Source organism: Ovis aries, chromosome 8 (genome assembly GCF_016772045.2).
Source record: "Ovis aries strain OAR_USU_Benz2616 breed Rambouillet chromosome 8, ARS-UI_Ramb_v3.0, whole genome shotgun sequence".
Taxonomy (NCBI): domain Eukaryota; kingdom Metazoa; phylum Chordata; class Mammalia; order Artiodactyla; family Bovidae; genus Ovis; species Ovis aries.
Genome location: NC_056061.1, coordinates 68590646 through 68609258, shown reverse-complemented (window position 1 = coordinate 68609258; position 18613 = coordinate 68590646). Strand labels below are relative to the sequence as shown.

General features: G+C 37.3%; 1 protein-coding gene across 19 annotated transcripts in view; it reads left to right on the top strand.

The window, feature by feature from the left end:
• PLAGL1 (PLAG1 like zinc finger 1) overlaps positions 1 to 18613 on the top strand; it is a 96267-nt gene that overhangs the window by 33826 nt on the left and 43828 nt on the right. For 15 of the 19 annotated variants that reach the window (XM_027972522.2, XM_042253566.1, XM_042253561.1 and 12 more), the window contains exons 1-3: positions 6953 to 7127; positions 11418 to 11487; positions 18124 to 18168. The gene's annotated coding sequence lies outside the window, so the exon portion shown is untranslated. Of the gene's footprint in view, positions 1 to 6307; positions 6469 to 6952; positions 7128 to 11417; positions 11488 to 18123; positions 18169 to 18613 lie in introns of those variants that run through there. The other 4 variants (XM_060419772.1, XM_060419771.1, XM_060419774.1 and 1 more) reach the window with 1 other exon arrangement.

Here is an 18613-nt window from a genome sequence, read left to right as displayed (position 1 = left end):
CTTACTTTTTTTTCATGCCACATGAAACAGGAATGAAAATTGATGCCATTGATTCTACTTTAAATCATTTCTGACCAGTTCTGGTTGTTTATTAATAAAAGGTGAAAGTTTGGGGTTGTGTCTTCATTTGATGTTGTATTTTCATTTCAGTGAATTTTCCTACTTAAAACTTAAAAATTCATATCCACATTTTGTATAACTTGAATTACATCAGTACATTTTTCTATAGAAAGCACATAGCTGCTTAAGTTAGTAAGGCATCCTTACTAACTTCTTTGAGAGTCACAAGTGGCCATATTCTTCCATCTCATGTACCGTCTTGGTTTTTGATATGTAACTAAGAACCAAGATTATTTTGTTGCTCTGTCCAACATGTATGTAACACAAAGTCTTTGCCACATAATATAAAAAATACTGACATTTACCAGACATTGCATTGTGAGCTTACTATGCTCATCAACTACCAGTCAGTTGAAGAAAGAAATGGACATTAGTCAGTGTTGCTTTGGGAAATATAAAAAGATGTTCTCATGGAGGCCTGTTTGAGGAAGTGATACCTGGTTGGAGAAGTCATTGCAAATATCGACAAGAGTAGGGAAGGGGGAAGAAATCCCATGAGCCAAGAATTACAGTCTCTCAAAAAAGAGAAGTGACTTGAAGGTTGAGAGGGAGTAGCATATGGCCAGTGAGAGGTTGTCTGTCCAGAAGCCATGGGCCTCAGAAGAACTATGTTTATATGGATTTGAGGGTTATATTTCATTTAGAGAAAATTAAATCTAGCAGCACCTATTGAATATTTGTTAAGTTGAATTTACTAGAAAATTGTTATGATTTAAATATTAAACATAATGCAAACTGTGTAATGAAAGAACACTGGATTAGGAGTCAGAGGATTTGAGTTTCATCTCTGTGGTTTAAATCCTCCAGGTGAGAAAATGACAAAGTACAAGGCAGTACTAATGAAAGAGTCAACAAAAGCAGAAGGTGATTTCTAATTCAAACTGCTATGGATGAAGAGAAAAATAGTCTTCTATAATTTCTTTTCTCCCCATTCCATTCAAGGAAGGATAGGAACATTTCCTTTAAACTTTTCTGAGTTCAATGTACATCTATAACAAAATCCAGCTATCTTAAGTGCATCATTTGGGGAGGTATGATATATACATACACACACACACACACACACACACACACACACACACACACACACACACACACACACACACATATATACAGGTAATAGTCTCACTGATCAAGATATAGAACATTCCTATCCCACAAAGTTCCTTCATGTTCCTCCTCCATCCATTCTGGGAAAGCATTGGTCTGCTTTTTGTCACTCTGTTAGACTTGCTACCTAAAATTTCATATAAATGGAATCACATAGTATGTATATCTTTTATATATATAGCTTCTTTTACTCAGCATAATGCTTTTTAGATTTACTTATGAGGTGATCATCTGTTTGCTCATTTTCCTACTGACATTGGGGTTGTTTTCAGTTTGGGGCTAACACAGATATTTGTGTATAAGTCTGTGTAGACATATTATTAATTCTCTTGAATAAATACCTAGGAATAGGATTGCAGGGTCAAGTAGCAAATGCATGTTTAACGTTAAATGAAACTCAAAACAGTTTTCCAGAGTGGTTGTACCATTTTATATTCCCACCAACAATGTCTGAGAATTCTAGTTTTCTCCCTTATTGGCAGCACTTGATATTGTTAGTCTTTTAAGCTTTAGCCATTCCAGTTGGTATGTATGATATTTTACTATGGTTTTAATTTGCATTAGTCATGGAGGAAATGATGTCAAGTGTCATTTATGTGCTTATTGGCCATTCGTATATCTTCTTTGGTGAAGTGTGTTTTTAAGTCTGGAGCTAGTGATAAAAACCCACCTGCCAATGCAGGGGACATAAGAGAGACAGTTTTGATCCCTGGGTTGGGAAGATCCCCTGGAGGAGGGCATGGCAACCCACTCCAGTATTCTTGCCCAGAGAATCCCATGAACAGAGGAGCTCCCAGAGGGTTGCAAAGAGTCGGACATGACTAAAGCGACTGCATGCATGCATGCCCAGTTTTATTACATTGTTTGTCTTTGTATTGTATGAGTTCTTCAAATACTCTAAGTTGTATATGATGTTAAGTGTAAGTTTTTTTCTCCATACAGATAACCAGTTCCCATACCATTTCTCTTTTTCCAGTGGAATTATGTTGTATCTCTGTCCAAAATCGATAGATCATATATGTATATGTCTATTTGTGGACTCAGCACACGGTTCCATTTATCCTTATGCCATCCAGACTTAATTATTGTAGCTTTGTAGTAGGCCTTGCTTTTTCATTTTCATTCTTGTAGGTTCATTCCCATGTAAAGTTTAAAGTCAGCTTGTCAATTTCCACAACAAAGGTACTGTGATTTGGCATATTATAAGAGGGCTGAAAGATGAATTCTCAAATTATATATCTATATCCTAATCCTGGAAGCTGTGAATGTGACTTTATTTGGGGGAAAAATAGGAGGGTGTCTTTGTAGATGTAATAATTTAAAGATCTTGAGATGAAGAGAGATCATCCTGGCTTATTCATGTGCATCCTACATCCAATGATAAGTATTCTTATAAGATAGACACACACGGGAAAAAACACAGGATGCTCACCGAGGAAAAGGCAATGTGAAAATAGATGCACAGACTGGAGTGATGTGGCCAGAAGCCAAGGAAGCCAGAGAATGCCAGCAGCTACCGAAAGCTGGAAGAGGCGAGAGATGGATTCACATCTAGAGCCACTAGAGGGAGTGAAGCCTCGCTGACACCTTGATTTCGGACTTCTGGCCTCCAGCACTGTGAGAGAATACATTTCTCATTTTAGCCACAAATTTGTGATAGTTAGTTTATTGTAGCACCCATAGGAAACAAATACATCTATTATCAGGTTGAAGAAGTTCCTTTCTTTTTCTGAGCTTTTTTTTTTTTTTTTTTTTTTTGCCCCACAAGAATGGGTTTTGGAGTTTTTCAGATACCTTTTCTGCATCAATTGAAAAATACTTTTTTCCTGCTATTTTGTTACTGTGGTCACGATCTATATAAACTCTCTGCTCTCATGATATTAACTGTAGTATGATCAAAGCTGTTACTCAAGTAACACCTATTTGTGAAAGTGTTGGGTATTGACACATTGTTTCGAACTGTAAATATGTCAGCATGGATCTTCTAGCTTTATGTTTGCTAAAGACATTTTAGGAAGTCATTGAAGAATCAGAATAAAACTGTATCTCAAAATACTTAGAGACTAATGATGATTTTAAGATTTATCCTGAATAAGTTCTCTATAAAAGGGACCACACTGGTGACACACTGGTTCAGTCTGGCCTTGAGATAAATTTAGTTAGCTTCCATAATGCTTCCAAAATTAAGGAATTTGATGTTGAAACACTATATATCATGGCTGAAAATGGCATACATTTGGCAATGCTGGCCTGAGCTGGTGTAAGCTTTGTATAAGCATCTGCCCCTTATATTTAAAAAAATGCTCTTTTTACTTTAACATAGTCTTGCTCTTTTTTGTTTTAAACTCCATATCAATTTGAGTTTACAGCCTTTGCTCTAGAACTTTTGGGGCACATTGTAATGCCAAGGCATGTGTCATTCAGGGAAAACCTAGAGAAAAGGAGGGCATCACAGTTGCCAGCTCACAATATTCATGTTCAAAGAGAACTTTGTGGAAATAACCAAAAGAGAAAAAAGGAGTTTTTATATATTTCATTACTAACAAGAGAGAGAAGCTGATTGACTGGCTTAGGGATAAAGAAGGGACAAAGAAGCACTAAAATAAATAAATAAAAACCCTAGACCACACAAAGAAAAGAAAGCAAAAAGCAAAACAAAATCCCTCAACTACAGCAACCAAAGAAAGAAGTACAACCTTGTGATGTAAAATGTGAGAAGTGATGGCAAAGCAAAGATACCAAATACTCTGTGATAGATGTGTGGTGTATGTCCTTCCACTCTCCTGCAAGACATACTGAGGAAAAAGATGATCAAAGTCTGAGAATTTTCACAGACATCCTCCAACTGGGAAAGTGGCGTCCTTGTGACACATCAGGGAAACTTTACAAACCACTGTTGGGTCTTGCCCAAAGCAAGAAAGTTTGCCACCCTCTGGAGTACTGTGCTGAATCGGGCAAATGAATTGATGCTTATAGACATGGAGTCTTCCCTTGAGTGGCTTGAAAATGGGCTGGTGAGGACTTAAAGGAGCCTCAGAAGTGATGGCTGACTTTCCCACAGAAGGCTCTGTATTCACCGTCCATCTGAGTTCCTCAGTCCCCTTTCTTCCTGAAACCCTCAAGTCCCAGAAAGGATGGACAGAAATAACATTCAGCCCTGAAACTGAAGCTCTGGATAGGGAAGACAAACACATCTCAGGTGAACAGGAAAGTGCACCGGGAATTTACTCTGTTTGTTAGTGCAAACACAAGGTCTGATGTTAACTTTTAAGGATAAGCAAGATAAAAGATATGACATAGCTGTTATGTAAACATGTTATAAATGGGAAGCAAGGGAAACTGTGTAGATGAAGAAGCAAGACTGGAAGAAAAAACAACCAAGGAACAGACATTTATACTCCTTACATATGTTTGACTCACCAGAGAAAGAGTATGATTCCACGAAGTAGCTCAAGGATAAGACAAGAATGTGATGAAAAAGGAAATTGCGTAGCTAAGAAAATCAATTTTTCAAAAGAACATGATTTTAAAATCCAATAAGCTAGAAAAACCAAAGACCAGAATTGTTTAGAGAATCAGAATGAATGCAAATCAAAAGATGGATATAGAAAATAAAAATCAAATATAAGACTAACGGGTGACTCTGAAGTAGAAAAGGCCAATGAATGAAAGATAAATTTATTCAGATCTATAATATGAATGGGATACTACACTAAGAAGAATGCATAAGTTGAAAGATCATACTATCTACTGGGGGAAAATTGATACAGAAAAATTGACACTAAGATATAGCCCAATTAAGGATATACAGCTGCTTTAATGATAAAGAATTCTTTTCTTTATCCAAGCAGAAAAATCAAATCACTTCCCAGGGAAAATCACACAGGATTCAGCTCTCTCCACAGAAATCTATAATGTCAAAAATCAGTGAAGTATTTTCTCTTCAACCACCCTCAGTTTTTTTCAGTCTTTTACCTTTATTGAGGCTTTCAATAGTTAAGTCTCTTGGTAAATGTCACACTGCACTTGAGAATATGTGAATTATTTTCAAATATCTTTTGATATTGATTTCTAACATGATTCCACAGTGATAAGAGAACAGACTCTGTATGATTTCAATATCTTTAAACAGTGAGATTTTTGTACCTTGTTTCTGTTCCTGGATATGTTCGAGTGTCTTCTGGTTTATAGTCTGTGGGAATAGAATTTATATCTTGCTGCTGTGTGAAAATTATATAAATCTTAATTATGTTGAATTGGTTCATAGTGCTTTTCAGGTCTACTATATCCTCCTACTTTTCTATCTATTCATTCTATTAATTTTTGAGAGTTTGATATTAAAACTCTAACTAAAAATCTTAATTTATCTACTTAAAAACGATGATAATATATTGTAGAACTATATGTAACTTTGTTCCTGTATTTTCCAAGTCTTCTATGAATGTGTTATCATACTTTCCTAATTAAAAAAATTAGTGAAGAAATTGCTTTCTTTTTCTGTTAGGTTTTGAAGAGAGGTGTGAATCCAAAATATTTACCCACTCCGAGTTTTTGGTTTGTTTGTTTAATGTGTAGAGATAAACAGATAAAACATTACTCTATAAGTGCTCCTTAAGAAAACAGCTTGAAAAAAGAGAGCAGTCCCTCAAGAAATAAAATATTTCAGGAACGGATATGTTAGGATGAACACTGAATTCCTTTAAATATAGAATTAAGAGTGAACATCTCGGAGAAGATGGTCGAGCACTTGTAAATGTGCTGAGTGCTCAAAGCTGAAAGTAATACAAGCGATGGAAATCCGGAGACTGCGGAGAAGATGGATAGACGTGGACGATGTTGTTAACATATTTCAGAGCTACGAGAGAGTCTGAAATACCTAGTGAACTGCCTCTCTAAGTCGTTTTACTTAATGCTTATAGGCCTCTTTTTAGCAATGTGTATCTTGCAGGGAAGAAAGCAACCGCTGGAGGTTTGCTTGTTTCTCCAGTCCAAAGACCATTTTAAAATGACTTCAAGCACACCCAGTATGATTCCATAACTGTAAAATAATTTCCTTCTAATCTTTTCTGTGCCTTAGTTGTCTCCAGCTGTGAGACCGGGAGGAGGAGTATTTCTCTGCCGGGAGGGGGTCGTGAGGACTCCGTGTGTTTACCTGTGAAGTGCTTAGCACACTGCCTGACTCAGGACGAGTGGGCACAGTTAGGCTGCCATGATTTCCACGCGGCACGGAGAGAGGAGGTAAGTTTGGCCTATGGCAGTATTCTCCTAGCATCTGTCGTGTTTCTCATTTCTGATTTGGCTCCGGGCGGTTCATCCTGGGGGTAACTTGAGTGAACCATCCCCGCTACGGTATGGGGCTCCAGGCTGGTTCGGGTCTACCTGCGCCAGCTCTGCACCTGGGCGACCTTGGCTTAGCCCCATACGGATGACTCCATCGGCCAGGCGTCTGGGCGCCGGTCCTCTTCCTCCGCCCAGGCCGCCGACCCCCTGGCTCCCCAGCGGGGCCTCCTCCTGCCACGTGACGCCCCCGCCAGGGGCCCCAGCGCCCTCCCCGCGGCCGCGCCGTTCCGGCTCCCGGGCTCCGCCTGTGCGCGGCCTCCTCGGCGCAGCCATCCTCGCGTCCGCCGAGGGCGGCAAAAGCCCACGGCATCTGCCATTTGTCATTCAGCCCGTCGGTACCGCCCCACGCCTTGATTTAAGCCCGTGTGGGGCGGATTCTGGCCTCACTCTCCTGGAGAGCGGACAGACAGACGGGCGGACGGGGCGGCTCTCCTTGCAGCCGCTCGGACCGCGGGGCCTTGGCGCACGGGGCGCTTCCCTGGGTCGCCGTCATGGCCGCGGAGGCGGCACGCCCGAGCTGCCGCGCTTGAGTTCCGGGGGGCTCCGGACCCTGCAGGGTAGGTGGTGGGGGGGCTCGCAGCCGCGCTCGAGGCGAGTTGAGAGGGGGAACCGAGGGGCAGCGGCCGGCCTGGGGCTGCGGGGCGGCAACCTTGCCGCGGAACGGGCACCGCGCTGGGCTCCGTGCCGCGCTCCGGAGGGTGTGCCGGTGCCGCCGCGCCGCGTACGTGAGGGGGTCCGGGCTCCTCGGGACCCGGCGTGAAACTCTGACAAATTGTCTCCGGGCAAGCCAGCTCGGCTCCGAGAACGAATTCTTTTCCGCCTCGGCTGTTCTTCATGCCACTTTTTGAAACGCTCGCGTGTAGTTGATTTGCGGTAAATAGACTCGGTTTTTGAAACCTGGTACTCTAACCTTGCTAAAAGGCCGGGGTGGGGTGGGGTTGGTGGGGGGGGGGGCGGGGGGAGAAAGTCTTTTCAAAGTAATAATGTGACTAAATATGAAATGTTTGCATTTACATCCATGATGGAAAATGTGATTCGATTCATGCAAAATTTAGACCTGTGGACCCTATCAGGTAGGCACCGAAGACGATTCTAAAATGCGGGCTCTTGAAAATTTCCTGGATGATTAGGATAACTGATAATGCAACTTTGGTTATTTATGCTCAGCATCAAACTTTCAGGGTAGTGCTGGGGATTTTTACTTCTTAATAAATATACTCCTGTAATTTTGATTCCTTTTTTTTCTTCTTCTTCAACAAATGTGTTACTTTTATGTTTTAGGAAACCAATAAAAATTAAAAATAGAAACACTCAGCTTAGGTCCTCCTTCTTCCAGGAATCCTTCTCTAACCCCTCCCTCCCCAGGCAGGATCGGAGGCCCCTCCTGTGAGCTTTCTGGGGCCTCACTAAGGTCCTGGTCCCTATGTCCTCCCTCTACCCCCCTCGCGTATATTAACCCATCAGTCTCGTTCGGAGCCCAGTGACTACTTAGCACATGGTAAGTGATTAATACTGTTTAACGACCAAAGGAAAAGATAAAACGAGCTGATGTTTCACAGTTTTAGCCCTGAAATTATAGAGTGGTAAATTAGATAAGAACGTTTACTTAAAGTTAAGGATCTGGAAAAGTTGACAATGTCCGATGTCCGGACTGCACGTCCCAGCAGTTCCACTCCTAGGTATTTATCCTGTAGCCGTGATGTTTTTACAGGATTGAAACCCGTTTAGTGGGTCATGAAAACAATTAAGTGGCGAGTGATCAGAATTGGTAAAACGCGAACTAACAGAGAATAGAAAATCATCAGAATGTGTCTGAGGTCATAGGGTATTTGCTTCATGAAACTTTTTTTTTCTTCTCTCAGTTTTATACACACACAGATGTGTGTCATGATGTAAAACGTCATTCCTTAGGATGAGTCATGGTCGAAAAAGTTTGAAAGCCACTGCCCTAGATAAATTTTCATACATATACACAAGCAGACGTGTACAAGAAGTTTGGCTATGGTGTTGTTTGTAAAACTCAGAAGCTTGGAAGCAACCTCCATGTCCATCTGAAGGAGGAAGATAAATTATACTCCAGTCCTAAAATGGAGCCCACCCAGTACAGTGGTGAATAAAGTAGTTTTGTGTCTTAATACAAATGCGTCTTAATAACGTTGAGAAAAAAAAAAAAAAACGTTGCTGAAGAAGACTGTATGATATCATCTATATGAAATTCAGAACCTGATGAAATAAAGGTGTGGTTTAGGGGTGCATATGTAGACATTAAAAACTGTATAGAAAAATTGTAAAGCAATTAACGCCATAAAATCAAGTTAGTGGTCATCTCTTAGGGGTGAATATGAAGGAACACACTGTGAGGTTTTGGCCGCGGGCACGTTTTGAGACGCTGAAAATGCTATATCTCCTGACCTCGGCAGTAGTTACATGGGTGTTTACTTTATAACTCTTTGTTAAATGCTACATATGTCTGTATGTTAAATTTTCCTGAAAGTATATTCGAACATGGGCTTCACAAAATGAAGAAACCTGAAGCGTCCCAGCTTTCCTTTAAAGAAGTCCTGACCAGAGAAGAGGTACTTAGGGAATTTAAAGAATATTAATAATATTTTATTTCATAAACTCTGAGGATACATCAGTGTTCATTGAATTCTTTATATGTTTTATATCTTTAATGATTTGTTAATATTTAGAAGAAAATAAAAATCATTCACAGATAGTACTGTGAACATTTTAGTGTGCTTGCTTTCTAGAAAGCAACTTTTATGTATTTTTACAAAATTGAAGTTATAGTTTATATAGTAATGTAAGCTAAAATCAAATTCTTTATACAAAAAAATTGAATACTGAAAAGTATATGAAAATGTAACATCTTCTACAAGGAGTTTAAAATGCTAATATGCTGTTTGTTATATTTACTTCAACAATTTCAGTTCCTCAGTCACTCTAGGCCACATTTCAAGTGCTCAGTAACTACATGTGACTAGTGGCTCTTATATTTTATTATGCTGTATTACTTTATATTAAGCTGTATTGTATAACAGAACATTTCCATCACTGCAGAAATTTCTGTTGGAAAACAGTTCAAGATACAGTCCCTTCGGTTGCATAAACTGCAGGCAATTTCTTCTTTGTGCTTTTGTGTCTTAAGATATTCTTTATTATTAAGGAAATATACGTTGAAAATTTTTTCTAAAAGTTTTAAAGTTTGCATTTTTCACATTTCTTTAATTTATCTGATAAATATATGTATACATAAATGAACATATTTATTTGTTTGCTTTTTCCCATGCACAGTACCAATGGTTTGCGGTGCCACCTCTCTCATATACATATTTCCAGAAATACTTGGGCTCATTTCTGGATTCTCTGGTCATTTATTTGTCTCTTCCTGCAAAGACTACAGATTTTTTCCTTACTTTTGTTTTATGTATAGTATATTTTTCAGTTCTAAGAATTAAAAACGTTTTTCATTATGATTTTTTTTTAATTTTTCCTATGAGATTTTTGAAGTATTTTCAATTTTCAAATGTGGAAAGTTTTATGAGTTATCCTTTTGTTATTGATTTTTTTTTAAAGCTTGTAGTGTAGTCAGCAAATTAGGGTTCTGTGCTACCAGTTCTTTGAAATTTAAGAATTGCTTTGTGGCCTCACGGTTAGTTTTTCAACTGCTCCTTGAATAATTGAGAAGAATATATATTCACAGACTTTTGGGGCAAGGTAGGTATATAAGTAAATGAACACACACATATATATGTCTTAGGTCAGGCATAAAAATTGTAATGTTCACATCTTTTTTAACCTTGCTAATTTTTCGTTTGTTTAATTGCTGAGATTGGCATAATAAAAATGTCACAATAAAATAATGAATTTTCTCAGTTTCTTTTAGCAATTCTGTCAACTTTGCTTTATAAAAGTTGAAGGTACATACACATTACATGCATACAAGAAGAGTGCGTACCGCTTTTTATTCTCTGTGTATTAGATCTTTTGTCATCCTGTAGTGGTGTACTATGCCTCCTCACCCAAATGCCTGTTACCTTAAGATCCATTTTGTTTTGTAATATCCTAGTCACACCTCTCTCTTGGTTAGCATTTGCTTAGAATATCTCTTTCACAGGTAAAACCTGATAGTTTTCTCTAATCCACTCTGATAGTCTGTCCTTTAACTGGATCTTCAGTCCAATTGAATTTAATGTAGTAAGTGATGCACTTAAGATGAAAGTTAGCATTATCTTTTATGGTTGTTTTTGTCCTATCTTTTTTTTTTTTTTTTCCTTTTCTTTGCTACCTTTTGGATTTTTTCTTACTCCATTTTCTTCCCTCTCCACTAGTATGAAAATCACATATTTTATTTATTTTAGTGGTGTCATTCAAAATTTTAGTGTACCAACTTAATCTGAAGTTTATCCATTTTTTTCCTTTTACAAATGAATCAAGAAGCATAAGTTGCCTTGATAACCGTTTAGTCTCCCAGCTTAAATGTTGTCTTCCAGAGTTTAGTTCCGTCTTGATTTCTTTTCTCCTATGAATGTGGCATTTTTCATGTTTTGTCATTCCTTCTTGCACCTCAGATCTTTCTCTTCTTAAAACATATATTTTAGAAGCTTGTTTATTAAGGGATAGTTGATGGCAAACTTTATCTGAAAACGGCTTTATTTTGCATTCATTTTTGAATGATAGTTTTGTTAGACATCTATTTCCCGGCCAGCAATATCTTTCTCAGCCCTTTGAAGGTGACATTCCAGTGACTTCTACTTTCAGTGTTACAGTTAGTTCAAATAACTGTTATTTGTTGGTAATTTGTTTGTTTTGGCTGATTTTAAGATCTCTTTTGTTCTCTACAGCTTCGTGACAGAACGTGTCTCGGTGTGGACATTTCATTGATCCTGGATTTATTGTGTTCCTGTCTCTAAGGTTTGTTTTCCATCACTTCTTAAAAGTTTCACCTTTTATGTCTTTCAGTATTGCTTTTCCTCCATTTTTCCCCATTCTTTCCTTTAAGAACTCTGATTAGACTTCTGTTAGACTTTGTCACTCTGTCGTCCATCTCATTTAACATACCTTTTATATATTATACATTTTTATTCATGTTGAATTCTAGGTAATTTCTTCAGATCTGTATTCTGAACTTTGTCTAAATTTTTTTTTTCTTCTTCAAATTGAGCTGTAATTTACAAACAATGAAGACATAAGAATCAAGTGTATGGCTTGCATGTAAAAGTTGCAAGGGGTGACAAACTATGAGCTAGCTCCAACCTATAGTATATTTTCATATATGAGATTTTATTGAACATAGCCATGTCCATTGAGCAGAGTTGGGTAGTTATAACAGAGACCATATGGCCCACAAAGCCTAACCTATATTTTGTATGATCCTTTGCAGAGAAAGTTTGGTGATGCCTCTTCTATAATATTGCATACACTACAATTTATTTACCTTTTTTCCTGTTGATAAGCATAAGAGTTGTTTTCAGATTTCAACCATTATAAATAAAATTGCCATAGATGTTCTTGAAACTGCCATTGGTGAATATATATACTCTTATCCCTTGGATATGTACCAGGGAGCTGAATTGATGGTCTTCGGGTAAGTTGGTTGCATTTCCATGAATAATAATAATGTTGAACATCCTTTTATATCTTTTTTGGCCATTCCAATTTCTTTTATGAAGTGTCTATGTAGGTCTTTTGCCCACTTATTTTAATTAGGTTATCTTTTGTTAGTGATTTTTAACTCCTTATGTGTTTTGAATAGGAAACCTTAATCAGGTACATGTTTGCATATATTTTCTACCTCTCTTATCCCTTTAATAGTGCCTTTGTATGAGCAGATCTGATTTTTTGAAGTCCAATGTATCAATGTTTTTTGGGGGGTGGGAGGGTAGAAAGGGTAGAAGGTGCTTTTTTGTATCCTGTCCACAGAATTTTCTTCCACCTTCATTGTTGCCCTCCATCAAGACCTGAAGACATTTACTTATTGTTTCCTGTAGAAGCTTTATACTTTGAGTCCTCACTTTTGGGTCTTGCTAAATTCACTTTTCAGTTTTGGTAGTTTGTAGATCCTTTCTATCCCCCTTATTTCTTGGCTCTGCCACACAGCGTGCAGAATCTTAATGCCCGGACCAGGGATAGAATCCATGCTCCCTGCAGCGAAAGCCAGAGTCTTAACACTGGACCTCAAGGGAAGTCCTAGTTTGTAGATTGTTGCAAATTTTCTAAATGTACCATCATGTCATCTATATAAAAAGTTTAAATTTTTCTTTCTAATCTCTGTTCCTTTTTTTTTTTTTCTTGCCTTATTGCACTGGCTAGAAACCTTGGAACAGACTTTAACAAAAGTGTTAGAAATGGACATCCTTGCGTTTTCCTAATCCTAGAGGAGAGTATCTCTTTTTTAAGGATGATGTTTACTGGACATTCTCTTGTAGATACTCTTTACCAAAGTAAGAAATTTATTATTTCTAGTTTACTGAAATTTCTTTTCACAAAGGTGTATCAAAACTTTAAAACCCTGTTTATTATGAAAGAATTTTAGATTTACAGAAAAGTTGCAAAAATAGTATAAAGTGTTCTTGTATATGTGTCACCTAGCTTCCTCTAATGTTAACAGATTACATAGCCATGATGCATTTACCAAAATTAAGCATTTAATGTTGGCACAATGCTATTAACTATAGACATTATTCACATTTCTCCAGTTTTTCCACCAATCTGTTCCAGGATATAATCCATATACCACATTACATTTAGTTGCCATGTCTCCCTAATCTACTCTAATCCATGATAGGTTTTGAGTCTTTTCTTGTTTTTCATTACCTTGCCATTTTTGAAGAGTACTGGTCAAGTATTTTATACAGGGTTCATCAGTTTGGGTTTGTCTGATGTTTTCTCACAATTAGACTGAGGTTATGGACTTCAAAAGAAGCATACCAAAGAAATATTGTATCCTTATTGCATCATATCTGAGGGCACATGATACCGATATCAACACGTTAACCTTGATCACATAGTTTAAGTAGCATCTCCCAGGCTTCTCCATTGTAACATTTCTATTTTTCATTTTTTACACTCTTTCTGTTAGAAGCAATTTAACATTCAAGGTAAAGAGAGGGAAAAATATCAAATGACTTGTGAGTATATATTAAAACTACCATAATATATTGAGGGATTCATTTTGAGATTGTGTAAATGCCCTGTTTCTCCTTAAAAGTTTTGTCCACTGTTTTAGTATTTAACTGACCTTGCCTGTAGCAGTTATTATTGTAGTATTCTAGTAGTGGTTTTCCATTTCTTTTATTCTTTCTATTTTTATTGGAATTCTGACTCAGGAGCCAGACTGCCTGAGTTCAGCTCCTAGTTCTTCCCTTCCTTTGCTGTACAGTTTAATATTGAACGATTATTTACCCTCCCTCCATATTGAGAGTTTCCTTCCCTATCATGTGTAATAACCACTGGGGTCATTCCCTTGGGATTTTCTTTCAGTACATCCCAGGACTTCAGGAAAAAAAACAGGTTCTTGACTTCTTAACCTGACAGTGGTCATTTATTTAGTTCCAGGTTGCTTTTCTAGCCTTATAGTCTTCCTCCTCAGAATTAGACCAGTGACACAACTGATATTAACTGCTCATTAAAATCTGAAGTCACTGCACTGTATATGAGGCTATGCTTTATCTTTGTGCAATTTCCTCAGCCTTAAGTGAATTTTCTGAAAAATTTCAGGCTCTGTTCAGAGAACACTCACTCCACAATCCTACTAGTTAGACAGGAACCCTGTAATTTGTAATCCATAGCCCTTGTTAAATTCTTCCCTTTCATCATTAATCTTTATATCTCAGTGTCACTTCCAGTTGGTCAGGTTCTTAGAGATAGGGTTCTTGTACCTGCTGTGATCCTTACATACAAAGAGCTATTGCTAAATAGCTACCACTGTTAAATACCTACTATAATTGTGCTACAATTTTGCAAAGTAAGTATTATTGTCTCAGTTTTAAATTGTGAAGAAACTCAGTATCAAAGAGATTAAGAAACTTGCCTGACAACAGTATAGTTAGTAAGTGACAAAACTGGTTTGTCTGATTGAAAAGTTATTGCTATTTCTTCTATGTCAGCCCACCTTGGTACTAAAAATAAATAGTTAAGTAAAATTATTAAACATGTATTTTTTTAAATAAAACACAACATTGAAATTGTTTCACTTACATTAACAGTATGCTACTTTTTCTGCTGGGGTATGAAATACATGGGTAGGGGAAACGTATAAAGTGTATCAGTCTTAAATATACAGCCTGATGATTTTTAAAAATGTATGTCACCTGTATAATCACTGCATGAAGAACAGACAATATTACATCCATCCAGAAAGAGAAAATTCTCCCACTTCCTAGAAGTAAACTCTTTTGATTTCCATCACTGTAGATTAGTTTTGTCTGTTTTTGAACTTTAGAGGTAACCAAGTAGTATGTACTTCCTTGTGAGTGACTTCTTGTTACCATGTAATAGCAACTAAGAAACTCAGATCTAACCATCATGAAGGGCAGTCAGCTTGGGGCGCAGAATCTGGGTGATGAGGTCAAATGTTAGCTCTACTTCTTAATAAACTGTCTGACACTGGAAAAGTTTTTATTCTTTCTGAGCCAAAATTCTCTTGTATAAAAGGGAGAAAACCACCTATTCTCAGGTTGTTGTGACCAATATAGTATACACTTAGTGGCCTACACAGAACATATTCATAGGTTAAGCAAAGACTTTTTCTCTATTAAAATGATGAAATGCAATGGGGTATTTCAAGGAATAAATCAGAGATTTAATATAGGGAAGGTGACATGAGGAAGGAAAGAGGTGGGAGTCCCTGGACGATAAAGACCTCAGTCTAATATCCTGTAAAGGGTGCTTTGGGGCAGCCCTGGGCTCTTGCTTATCTCCAGGGGAAGGTAAGTATCTTTACTATCTCAACTTAATCTCTCTTGAGCTTCAGTGTCCTGATTTTTTAAATGAGGATAATAAGAATTGGCTTTGGGGACCTTGATAAGAATCCTTTGATAGAGTGTTGGAGATAAGAGCCAAGGGAATAGGTTGGAAAGTGAATGGGAGGTGAGGAAATGGGGATTACCGGTTTTCAATTCTTTTCCTTTAAGCTGATTTGAGAAAGTTAGTTTGGAAACCCAGTGGAACCTAGAAGGCAATGTGAGGTCAGTGAAAATTTTGTTTATTAAATACCAGAGCATGATTGTATGTTGGGGAAAAGCACCTCTAGTAGAAAGGGAGAGGATAGTCATGGAGAGAAAGCTTTGGATGGAGAGCTGGGATTGATCTTTGTGCTAGGAAGGGTAGTTTGTAGATTTAGCATTGGGAAGATAAGATGTTCTATCTAGTAATTTTTCCTTTTCTCTCTCATGACGCATGATGTAGGGATGTTAGCAGAGAGAGCTGTATCTACAAGTGTGGGAAATGAGATTTCATTTGGAAGGTAGTGGCAAAAGTGGGAAATAATGAGATGAGGAAGATTCTGGAGTTGTGGAGGCTATGGAACTCAGCTGAGTCTGAATTGACAGAATTACAGTAATGTCACTCTCCCTAGCTGTGAGACCCCACTTCTCCTGCAGTAGCCTTTCCACTGTGTTGTTTTGCTGCATTTTTAATATTACCTGAGCACTCTCTAGTTACACTGAGCTGCCTACTGTGGCTGTCCAAGTTAAGTCAAGATATCCATAATTATTTGGTTAGCTCTCTGATTACCAAGTTGTATAGGGTTTGAGTAGTCTACCTAGCTTTCTCCCCTAGCTCTTGTTGTTTTCGTGTGAGATTTTGTAGAGAGTGAGGTCTTTCAGAAATGACTAAATTGTCTTCATGTCTATAAAAGGTCATTACAATGGACCAAATGTTTATATCCAGTCAAAATTTATATGTTGAATTTCTTACACCCAATGTGGGGATATTTGAAGATGGGGCTTTGGGAGGTATTTAGATCACAAGGGGTTGAGCCTTTGTGAGTGGGATTAGCGCCCTTATGAGAAAAGGCCAGAGAACTAGCCAGCTTTTTATTTTTTTTTCTACCAGTATATTGTATAATACATATGTATGTACACACACACACGTGTATATTGATTGTGATATAGGAAATGGATATGTTAGGAAAGAAGAACCATTAATCTGTGTTCCTACCTTAAGAAAACTAGACAAAGAGCAAACTAAATCTAAAGTAAGCAGAATAAAAGAATAAGAAAAATCAATAAAATTGAGAATAGGATGTCAATAGAAAAAAATCAGTGACATCAAAATTGGTTTTGTTTGAGAGATCAGGAAAATTGAGGTCTCTAATAAAACTAACAAGAGGGAGGATACAGATAACTAATATCAGAAATGAAGGGACATCAGATGCCTTGGACATTAAAAGGATAATAAAGGAATACAATGAACTGCTTAGTGCCCACAGATTTGACAGCCTAGATGCAATGGACCAACTCTTTAAAGAAAACAGTCTACCAAAACACAGAAGAAGAAATAGATAATTGAAGATGATTTCTCAATTAAATAATTCAAATAATTACCTTCCAAAACAGAAAGCACCAGGCTCAGGTGGTTTTACTGGTGAATTCTTCCAAACATTTAAGGAAGAAGTTATGCCAGTTCTCTATAATTACTTTCAAAAGATAGAGGGAATAGTTTAAACTCATTCTGTGAGGCTAGCATTACCCTACTACCAAAACCAATAAATAATTACAGTAACATTGTAGGATACAGATTTATTATACAAAAGCCAGTTGCTTTTCTGTATACTAGCAATAGACAAATAGAAATTTGAAATTAAAAACACCTTTGCATCATTTTTATGATGAACCTAAAACTGCTCTTAAAAGGATACTTTAAAATAAATATTGAAATTGTGGAATCTTTGAGTGCAGACCCTACTTTAGCTTACCTTTTACCTTTTGATTTTTGAAATGAGTAGTGTATGTTAAGGTAACAAGGAAAAAACATCTCTCTAGAGAATTTCTTCCTTAAACTGAAACTTATTCTTTAACGCAGAAGGACAGAATTCTTTATTTATGATTTGACATGTAACTACATAGTAGACTCAACACATAATGAGTAAAATGATTATTCACAAATGAATGTTATTTTAGTGTTAGGGACAGAGGGAGGTTGTAGGAAAAAAGATAGGGGTGCTTATTTTGAAAGGATGACCTGAGAGAAACTTGTGTTGATGAACTGTTCAGTGTCTTGGCTGTAGAGGGGATCAGTGAGTTCACAGGTGATAAAATTCTATAGAACTAAATACACTACAAATAGGTAAAATGAAACTGGGGAAATCTCAAGAGAACAGTATATTGTATAATACATATATATGTACACACACACACACACACACATGTATATTGATTGTGATATAGTACTTTTGTGAAATGTTAACCACTGGAGAAGCTGAGTAAAGAACACTTAAGATCTCTCTCAAAACTTCATGTGGAATTTGCAGTTACCTCAGTAAAGGTACAATTTAAAATGTGCACACAACTACTATATAGAACTAATAATTTTTATTTTTGTTTTTAGGTTTTTCCCTGCCTACTCGAGGGAACATAGTCATCATTGGCTTTTGTAAGTTGGTTTTTTAATTTTTTCTGTCCTTCACCTCCAACCTTTGATATTTTCTAATTACATGAAAATTTTTTTCTAGAGAACTTTTAGAGGAAAACTTTTTTTGTAGTACTTGGTTCTTATTTTTTAAGGACGATTTCACTTTTTCTAATACTGTTAGGTGATAATTGTTTTTGAGAAAGCTTGAATTACACATCTTGGGCTAGGGCCATCTGTTTCTTTGGGTGACTTCCTATCAGGGTGATGATTAGCAGGAGCAAAGTGCCTTCCATGGAGCTGAGGTTGTACATACATCCATCCTGTTGGGCCTCACAGTCGTCACATTGTTGTGGCAGATGGTAAGAGGGGCACAGCACCCCAGGAAAAAGCCATTAATGTGAATGGTTTGACTAATGAGGTATAACAAATTCTATTTCATTTATCTGTGAAAATCTGTCAAATAGAA